We start from the raw sequence: 8,340 nt of genomic DNA, 5'->3' as shown, positions 1-8,340 counted from the left end.
TGATCCTCATTAGAGACCCTAGTTTTGCCTTTAGTTTGTTTTTGGTTTCTGTCTAAGAAGTTGTCCATGGCCAGGCAGTGGTGGTGCATGCCTTTAATCACAGCACTCGGGAGGCAGAGGCAGACAGAACTCTGTGAGTTGGAGGCCAGCCTGGTCTCCAAAGAGAGTTCCAGGAAAGGTACAAAGCTACACAGAGAAACCCTGTCTCAAAAAACCAAAAAAAAAAAAAAAAAGTTAGCCATAACTCATGCCCAAGCATGCTAATTGTCCCTCTAATGTGAGTCCATATTTCACTTACCCCTGTGTGCTAACATAGGCCCTAACATGGTCCCCAACACCATTGGACGCTAACGGTGCTTTGGTTAAGTGAATATCTATAACTGAGCTGGAAGAGAGTGCAGAACTGTAGCTTCAACAGCTTCTGCTCAAAGCCCCAGTACACCTTCTCAGGCCCTGCACACACTTCCTACTCCTTTCTATGGACTTTTGTTTCTCTGTCCTTACTCAACCTAACCTAGGAAAACACAACTGCCATCCATTGTCTGTGAAGCTGAAAAAAATCCAAGAGCATCAAATGATGCATGCCTTTCTCTGAAAAAAAGAAGAACATGGCCACATTCTCATTGCTTGGGACATGCAGGGAAGCACAATTGGACTCGTCCTGAGAAATGGTGCAGATGGTATATTTGGCATCACCAGCCTGCATAGATCAGAGATGCATTTATTTCCACGACTTTGTTTGCATTGTGAGCATTTATCTGGGCTCCTGCTCACATCTAACCTCTGAAAGGGTCAAGAGAGTGAAGCATTTTGCTCCTGGGATTGGAAGGCATGGGGATGTTTGCATTTCCTTCTACCTGCAAAATACTCATTTCTTGCAGCATCAGAAAACATTTGGTTATGTTATCTCATGGGTCCAGGAGGAGCACGGAGTGTGCCAAATTTAAGAGGCACTGCCAAATGCCGTAGCTTGCATTATGTAGCCAGGGCTCAGTAGAACTGGTGCTAACTAGTTGTACATTCTAGCTCTTGCCTCAGCAAAACAACCCTGTTAGTCATTTCCAACTGGGCTCCCAATGCTCGCCTTTGGTTAGAAGATGTCTTTGTTTCTGTGTGCAGATGCTGGCCTATGGGCACAGCTGATTGGCTGCTGTGGCTGACCTCTTTGGGCTTGGGACAGTGAGCATTGATTGCCACAGCAAATGGCTAAGACCCTCTGGGGACTTGAACATCATGTTCTTAGCAAAAACCTCTGAGGGCCAGGTTCTCACCTTGACCTGAGCCATACTGCCCTGGGTCTTCTTACAGTTCTGATGTGTAAAATGGAGATAGATCACTTAATCTCCTGGAATGTTGGTTTTCTCCCCTTCCAGCAAAGCCAATCATAGAGCTGTTATGGAAAACTTGTTATGGGTGAGTGCATTGGATATATAATGCCTAGATGTCATGGACTGTTCAGTCTGTAGACCTGGCAAGTGTTTAATAACTATATGAGGTGCTGGAGATGGGGTCCCCATGACAGCATCACCACAATGTCCTGCACTCTGTACTTGACAAGAAGACCATCTCTATTTGAGACTCCATGACCTTAGACCTCAGGAACTATGATTTGAATAATCTCTTATGCCTTATAAATTACTCAGTCTGTGGTACCCATTATAGCAGCAGAAAACAGACTAAGACAGACTCACACAATCTATCTGAAACATCTGGCCTAGTAACTGGAAAAGAGAGGGTTCTCAGCAAAATGATCAATTACTTCTCAGTATTATTATCATATTTACTGCTATTGGCACACACCAGTAGAGGAAATCAAGTGAAATAATGGGTATTAAATACCTAGAACTTGGTAGATGTGGTGCTTGTTACTGTAGATGAAGGGCAAGTACTTGACTCTTGATGCAACATGGCACAGCCTTTGGCCCAGTGTTCTCACCTACTTGAATCAAGAAGCCACTGTGACCTGTGCTAGGTCCATAAAAAGACCTGTGCCCAACCCTGGGTGATCAGTTGTGTCATGGTGTCATCCATCTGTGATGTGCCTGTGACAATATTTCTGAGCAGAACCAACCTGCCAAGACCTGCTAGGCATTGGGTCATCTCAACTGAGACATTCTTCAAGAGGAACTGGGCAATGATAAGTGTGTGCTGGGGGTCACCTACTGGTAGCAGTATTGGGACAGACCTTCCTGGCTTGCCTGCCAGCTTTCTGTCTCAGTTGACCTGCTGGCCTAACAGGCTGCATTGAGTGACAGTTACTCCTGCCCAGCCCCCCTTGGCTTTGCAAAAGGGGTGATGATGGGAGAGACTGGGTGGAGGGTAGGGAGCTCTCTTTCTGGTTGCAATGTGCAAAGAAGGGGATGAGAGTGCCCTGGGTGATAAGAGAGGGTGTGGCTGTCACATGCCATCCTTTTTATAAGAACACTCTCTCTGAAGAAAGGTGCTTGCAGTGTTCTCATGACCTTATCATGATGAGTCTTTTAAATTCAATGAGGAGAGATCCCAGATGCTCAAAGTGACAGCTAGTAGTTGTCACAGCAGAGACTCTGGTGTCATACATGCTTTACACCCCCCAAAATGCTCACCACTAACAATCAGTTGAGGAAGGAGGCATGAAAACTGGCACAAAGTGGCTCCTTCTCTCAAGCCACATCATCTTAGTTGGAGGCACATGTATCAGGCATCCACCAGGAACTGAAGAGCAGTGTAAGAACTGATATTAAACACTAGGCTTCCCCCAGGTGCTTTCTATGCATTGGCTCATTTTATCCCAGAGGTGAGCTCTTCAGGGAGTTAATGTTATTATTGCCCATGTTAGAATAAAGAAGTAGAGCTCTGAAGAATTTAAGTAGTTTGTTGTTCAAGGCCACACAGCAAGAACAGTTGAGCTGCAAACATTTGTGATGTTTTGTTCAAGATTGAAATCTTATCCTTGGTATATGTGTGTGTGTGTGTGTGTGTGTGTGTGTGTGTGTGTGTATGTGTGTGTATATATATGTATATGTATATATATGAACATACAACATATAATTATATATACATATATGTTACATGCTAGATACATATATATTGAAACAGAGTTTTGTGTAGCCCAAGCTGGCCTCAGACTTGCCATGTAGGATGACCTTGAACTCCTGATTCCCTTCCTCTACCTCCCAAGTCTTGAATGTTCACCACCATGCTTGTCTTAAACATTTACATTTTTCTATGTGGATCACTAGTAAAGATTGTGCAAATTCAATTACTCTGTAGCATTTAGAACAAAACTGGTGATTGATATGAGATTAGTTATTCCATGAAGAAAAGAAAGAAGGAGCAGGGATAGGAGGAAGGGAAGGAGAGAAGAAGGAAGAGAGGGAGGGAGGGAGGGAACGGTGAGAAAGAAAGAAAGTAGGAAACAAATTTGGTGGTATAGATCTGTGTGCATGTGTGTGTGTGTGTGTGTGTGTGTGTGTGTGTGTGTGTGTGACAGAGAGAGAGAGAGAGAGAGAGAGAGAGAGAGAGAGAGAGAGAGAGAGAGAGAACAAAGAGGAGAATAGTATTTTTTCCATTACAAGTCTCCATGTTTTCTATACTTCCCTGATGGCCTAAGAGCTAGAATTTAGCACTTCCCAAGGCACCTTGTTTTCTCTACCTTTCTTGTTCTTTCACAAATTGCTGTTGTCAGAGAAGTTTCACATAGCGACCCAATTCTTCCCCCCTCACCCCCCTCCACGCCCCACATCCTCAGCATACTCTCCAGAAACACAGCCAAAAGAACTGGTGGGCCCCCAAAGCGTGTGTTGTTCGAGCATCAGAACCTGAGTTTGTTCCCCTATATCCCTGCCCTGGGGAGGCAGGGAGCATGGAGATCTTAGACCTGCTAGCCTAGCCAAATAGGAGAGCTCCAGGCTGATGAGAGCTACTGTCTCAGAAGATAAGATGGAAGAAGCCGAGGAAGACACCTGCCGTCAATCCCTCGCCTCCACACACAGGCACATGTGTACATTTGAAAATGTACAAGTGAAAATGCACTCACACACAAATACAACAGGGGGTGTGGGGGCATCACAGAGGATACAACTCAGTAAATCTTCATCCTCTTTTTCTGACACCAGGCAGCTGACTTCAATTCAAATCAAATCCGCTGTGTTTCTTTTCAGTGCTATGGGCTGAAGTGAGTTCTCCAAAGTTCAAGTTGAACCCTGACCCCACATGCTGACAGGAGTAGGGAAGTAACCCAGCTAGGCGGGGTCCTGAGGTGGAAATCACGGCAGGAGCCACCTCCTTCAGTGCCTGCTCTCTCTGTCCTTCACACAAGGGGAAAGCAGTTGGCTGTGAGCCAGGCAGAGGCCACATAGGTTGCGACCTTGATCTTGGCTCTTCATCCCCCATAACTATAAACCAGTGGGGGAAAATCCGTTTCTACAGTTTAAGCCACGTCCCCTGTATTGTATGTCAGTAGCACAGACAGGCCTGGGTGAAGAACGGACAGGGCTCCATCCAGAGTTCTGAGACTGTCACCTACCACTGCATGGTGCTAAGAAGTGACGGAGCATGGGCTGAGCACAAAGGCTTCTGTTTGAGGGGGACTCCTGTTTATTTTCTAAAATTCTGTTAGCATTTTCAAACATTTGTAGCTGAAGTTTTCTCTGGCCCATGGTCAGGACAAATCTCTCTCACCCACCAGTCCCACAGCCACTCAGACCCAACCAAGTAAACACACAGAGACTTATATTGCTTACAAACTGTATAGCCATGACAGGCTTTTTGTTATCTAGTTCTTCTATCTTAAATTAACCCATTTCTATTCAACTATACTTTACCACATGGCTTGTGGCTTACTGGTGCTTTATGCTCCTCATCATGGTGGCTGGCAGCATCTCCCTGCTCAACCTTCCTGTTCCCAGAATTCTCTTCTCTCCCTGTCCCACCTATACTTCCTGCATGGCTACTGGCCAATCAGTGTTTTATTTATTAACCAATCAGAGCAACACATTTAACATACAGAACATCCCACAACAAACATTATTTAGTACTATTGTTTATGTGTCTGTGTGATGTGTATGGAGGTGGCTTCCTGTGTCACTGCACATGTGTTCAGCAGACAACTTTTGGAGTTGGTTCTCTCCTTCCACCTTTATATGGGTTCTCTATGTGGGTCACCAAGCATGCAGGGCAAATGGCTTTACATGTTGAGCCCTCTCACTAGGCCTTTGTAAACATGAATGCAGATGAAAAAAATGCTATGTAGAAATTAAGCCTGTTAATTTGATACATTTGCAAAAACAAAGAAAGAACTAAAAAAAAGTTAGGCACATCTTTATTGTCTTTAAAATGTGGGTAGACCACCTTCAATGTTGAATATTTCATTTAAAAAAAGAAAATCCATATCTCCCAGTGTTAGGAGTCTCCAAATATGCTCAAACAAACTCCATCAACAGAATCGGGAATTTTTACAAGGGGGAGGTCGTTTCAGAGATACCGGTAGTTCATTTTCTCATAGCGTAAAAGGGAAGTTGATTCAGTGGTTGTTATGAAGAGCAAGGATGGGACAGCAGCTGAGCCTCTGAGGAGTATGAGCTCCTACTTCTTCCTACCAGCTTCTGATGAGTGACTGTGCTTGCTCTGTGTCCCAGCCGGGCTGTCCCCTGGCTCCTGCCCCTTAGTTCAGGACCAATCTACCTCCTGCTTTCTGACCTCACTGGCTTTCCAGTTCCACTTTCTTCCATCTTCCCTCTGCTCTTACAAGACAGAAGTAAGTCACATTAAATCAAGGGCTGCGGGAGTAAACACTAGCATCCCCCTTCTCTTACTGCTGATGGAGTCTCAGAATGACCAGGGTTGTTTGTGTTTAGGAAAGAGGATACAGTAAAGGGCTGAGAAGAGTCATTAGTGATGGATCATGGAGGGACAGGTCAGGTGGCACAGGGCCTAGAGGAGAGCATAAGGAGATCCAGTCATAGGCAACTGAAGGCCAGATGGGGCCCTGGGTCTAACCTGCGCTCCTCCTCCTCAGTGGGTGGGTCAGTGGTAGTGGGTAACTCTGACTGTACTCAATTAGTGTTTATTAAATGGGTCTTGAAGAGAGGATAAGCATTGAGTTTGGGATGAAAACAGAGTCCTAGGCATCACTGAAGAGAAGCCCAACATGACAACCCCCTCCCCAATAAACCCATGGAAGGGATCCATTTCTTCTTGTAACACAGACCATGGGCTAAGTAGCCAGTGACAGGAAACTAGGATCCCCATGTGGCATGGACTTAGGAAAGCATTTTAGATCATGTGATTCTTAAGAAATGTCTCCTCATTTTGTGTGTGTGTGTGCAAGCGCACGCACGTATGCACAAGTGTGTACAAATGTGTATGCATGTATGAGGAGCTGGAGGGCAGTCTCGGCTTTGTCAGCTCAGAAACCATTCACCTTGGTTTTTGAGTCTGGGTTTCTTCTTGGCCTGGATCTGGGAGATAAGGGTAAGCTAGCTGGCCCTAGGGTTCCACTTGCTTCCACTTCCTCAGAGTTGAGATTACATATGGGCACCAACATGCCTGGCTTTTAAAATGTGGGTTCTGGAATGGGAAAAATCAGATCCCTATGCTTGAAAAACAACTATTTCACTGACTCCACAGTCCTGACTCTTATTTTCAAGGTGGAGTGTTTGAAGCTCAGAGAGCTTGAGGACAATGTAGGTGTCCCATCTTGTAAGTGGTAAGGCTGGGACACAAACAGGGATCTTTCTGTGTCTGATCTTCTTGGGTGCTTGTGAATCAGGAAAGGTCATGAACCATCTTGGCTCCACTGGGCTTTGACGAGTGATGGATTCTGAGTAAGATGAAAGGATACATCATCTCCCTGGACTTTGCCATGTGGCCAAAGGCCAGGCCTTCATGAATTATTTCTCCTCACATATCTGCTGACTGCATTCTCAAGCAAGAGGCTGAGTTCAGGGATGGGGCTTGACTGGCTAGTGATTTTGTAAGCTTGCTGGCAGAGTGTGAACTAGCTATTCTGCCCTTTGGCAACTATCTTGGGCTCTCGGAGGAATGATCTGAATGTGAAATTAAATAAAAACAGTGGCACAGACCAGAGAGAACATTGGTCATAGGGGACGTCCTTTGGATAGCCCTCTGGCCCCTAATTATCCCCCTTAAACTTTAATATCTTCAATAAACTGTCAGCATTAGCCAAGGCAATGTGTCTGCTTTCTGTGGCTACAAGATAAACACGACTACTGCCATTATGTTCTTGGTGGTTATCCTGTGTATCTATCTACATATCTCTGTATTTGTTTCGTGTGTGTGTGCGTGTGCGTGTGTGTGTGGGTGTATGTGTTGGGGAGAAGACTCTTTTACTAATCTTTGTGCTAAAAACATGTCTTTTAGGTAAGGAAATAAGGGAAGAAAGGATTGCCCCAAGATTATGTACAACTACACGGAAACAGACAGAATCCCAAATAGACAGGTAGGTGTTCTAAAGATGCTGTAATGGAAGTCTACACAAGAACATGGAAAAGAAAACGTAAACAGGGCTGCATAGTGAGTGGTACCAGGAAAAGGGTTCAGAGAACTGGGGACTTGTGAGGGCATTTCAAAGATAGATTTGGAGTTGCTAGGTGTGGGGTGAAGGGTGCAGATTCGTCAGAAGAAAGAAGACACAGACTGTACTGCATGGGGGGGGGTGAACTGAGCTGCATGGGGGCGTGGGGGAGGCAATGAGATGAGAAGGTGGAGGTGGTGGAGTTCGAAGATGAAAGGGTCTGGAGGAGAGAGCCCACATCTCAAGGGCGACTGAGGAGTCTTAGTTTTCTGCGCAAAAGTGATTTAATAGAACTTTTCTGGAACGAAGATCTCAGCTGATGATTATGCTCAGAAATGTTTGACAAGGTCAAGTTCAGAGCAGACAAGTTTTATTTTTAAGGAGGGAGAGATGTGGGCAGTATGTGGAAAAGCCAAGAGGTTGGGAAAATCACAGCTCACGGGCAAACACTCAGAGCAGAGGCTGTGCTGGGGAGCCGCAAGAGAAGGAACTGGGTCAGGGCTGCAGAAGGGACATGGGAGCGAGAAGGTGAGAAGCTGGAAGAGATCTTAGAAGGATTCCAGAGTGAGAAGGGCTGGCCAGGGGCCCCATTTGGCTTGACTGGGTAGACAGTAGGACAATAATGGCCAGCAGAGAGATCTGTGGTGAGAAGGAGACTTAAAGGGGGGCTGCTAATACTGGCTTGAGTGCTTGTGGAGGCCTGAGTAAGGTAGGTGCCATGCAGTTCAGAAAAAGTTCTGCCTGGGGATGCAGCTCAAATGATAGAGCACCTAGATAGAACACACGAGGCTTAATCAGGTTTAATCCCAGCACTGCATAGATGC

This window comes from Onychomys torridus, chromosome 11 (assembly GCF_903995425.1).
Source record: "Onychomys torridus chromosome 11, mOncTor1.1, whole genome shotgun sequence".
Taxonomy (NCBI): domain Eukaryota; kingdom Metazoa; phylum Chordata; class Mammalia; order Rodentia; family Cricetidae; genus Onychomys; species Onychomys torridus.
This window is presented reverse-complemented; position numbering follows the sequence as displayed.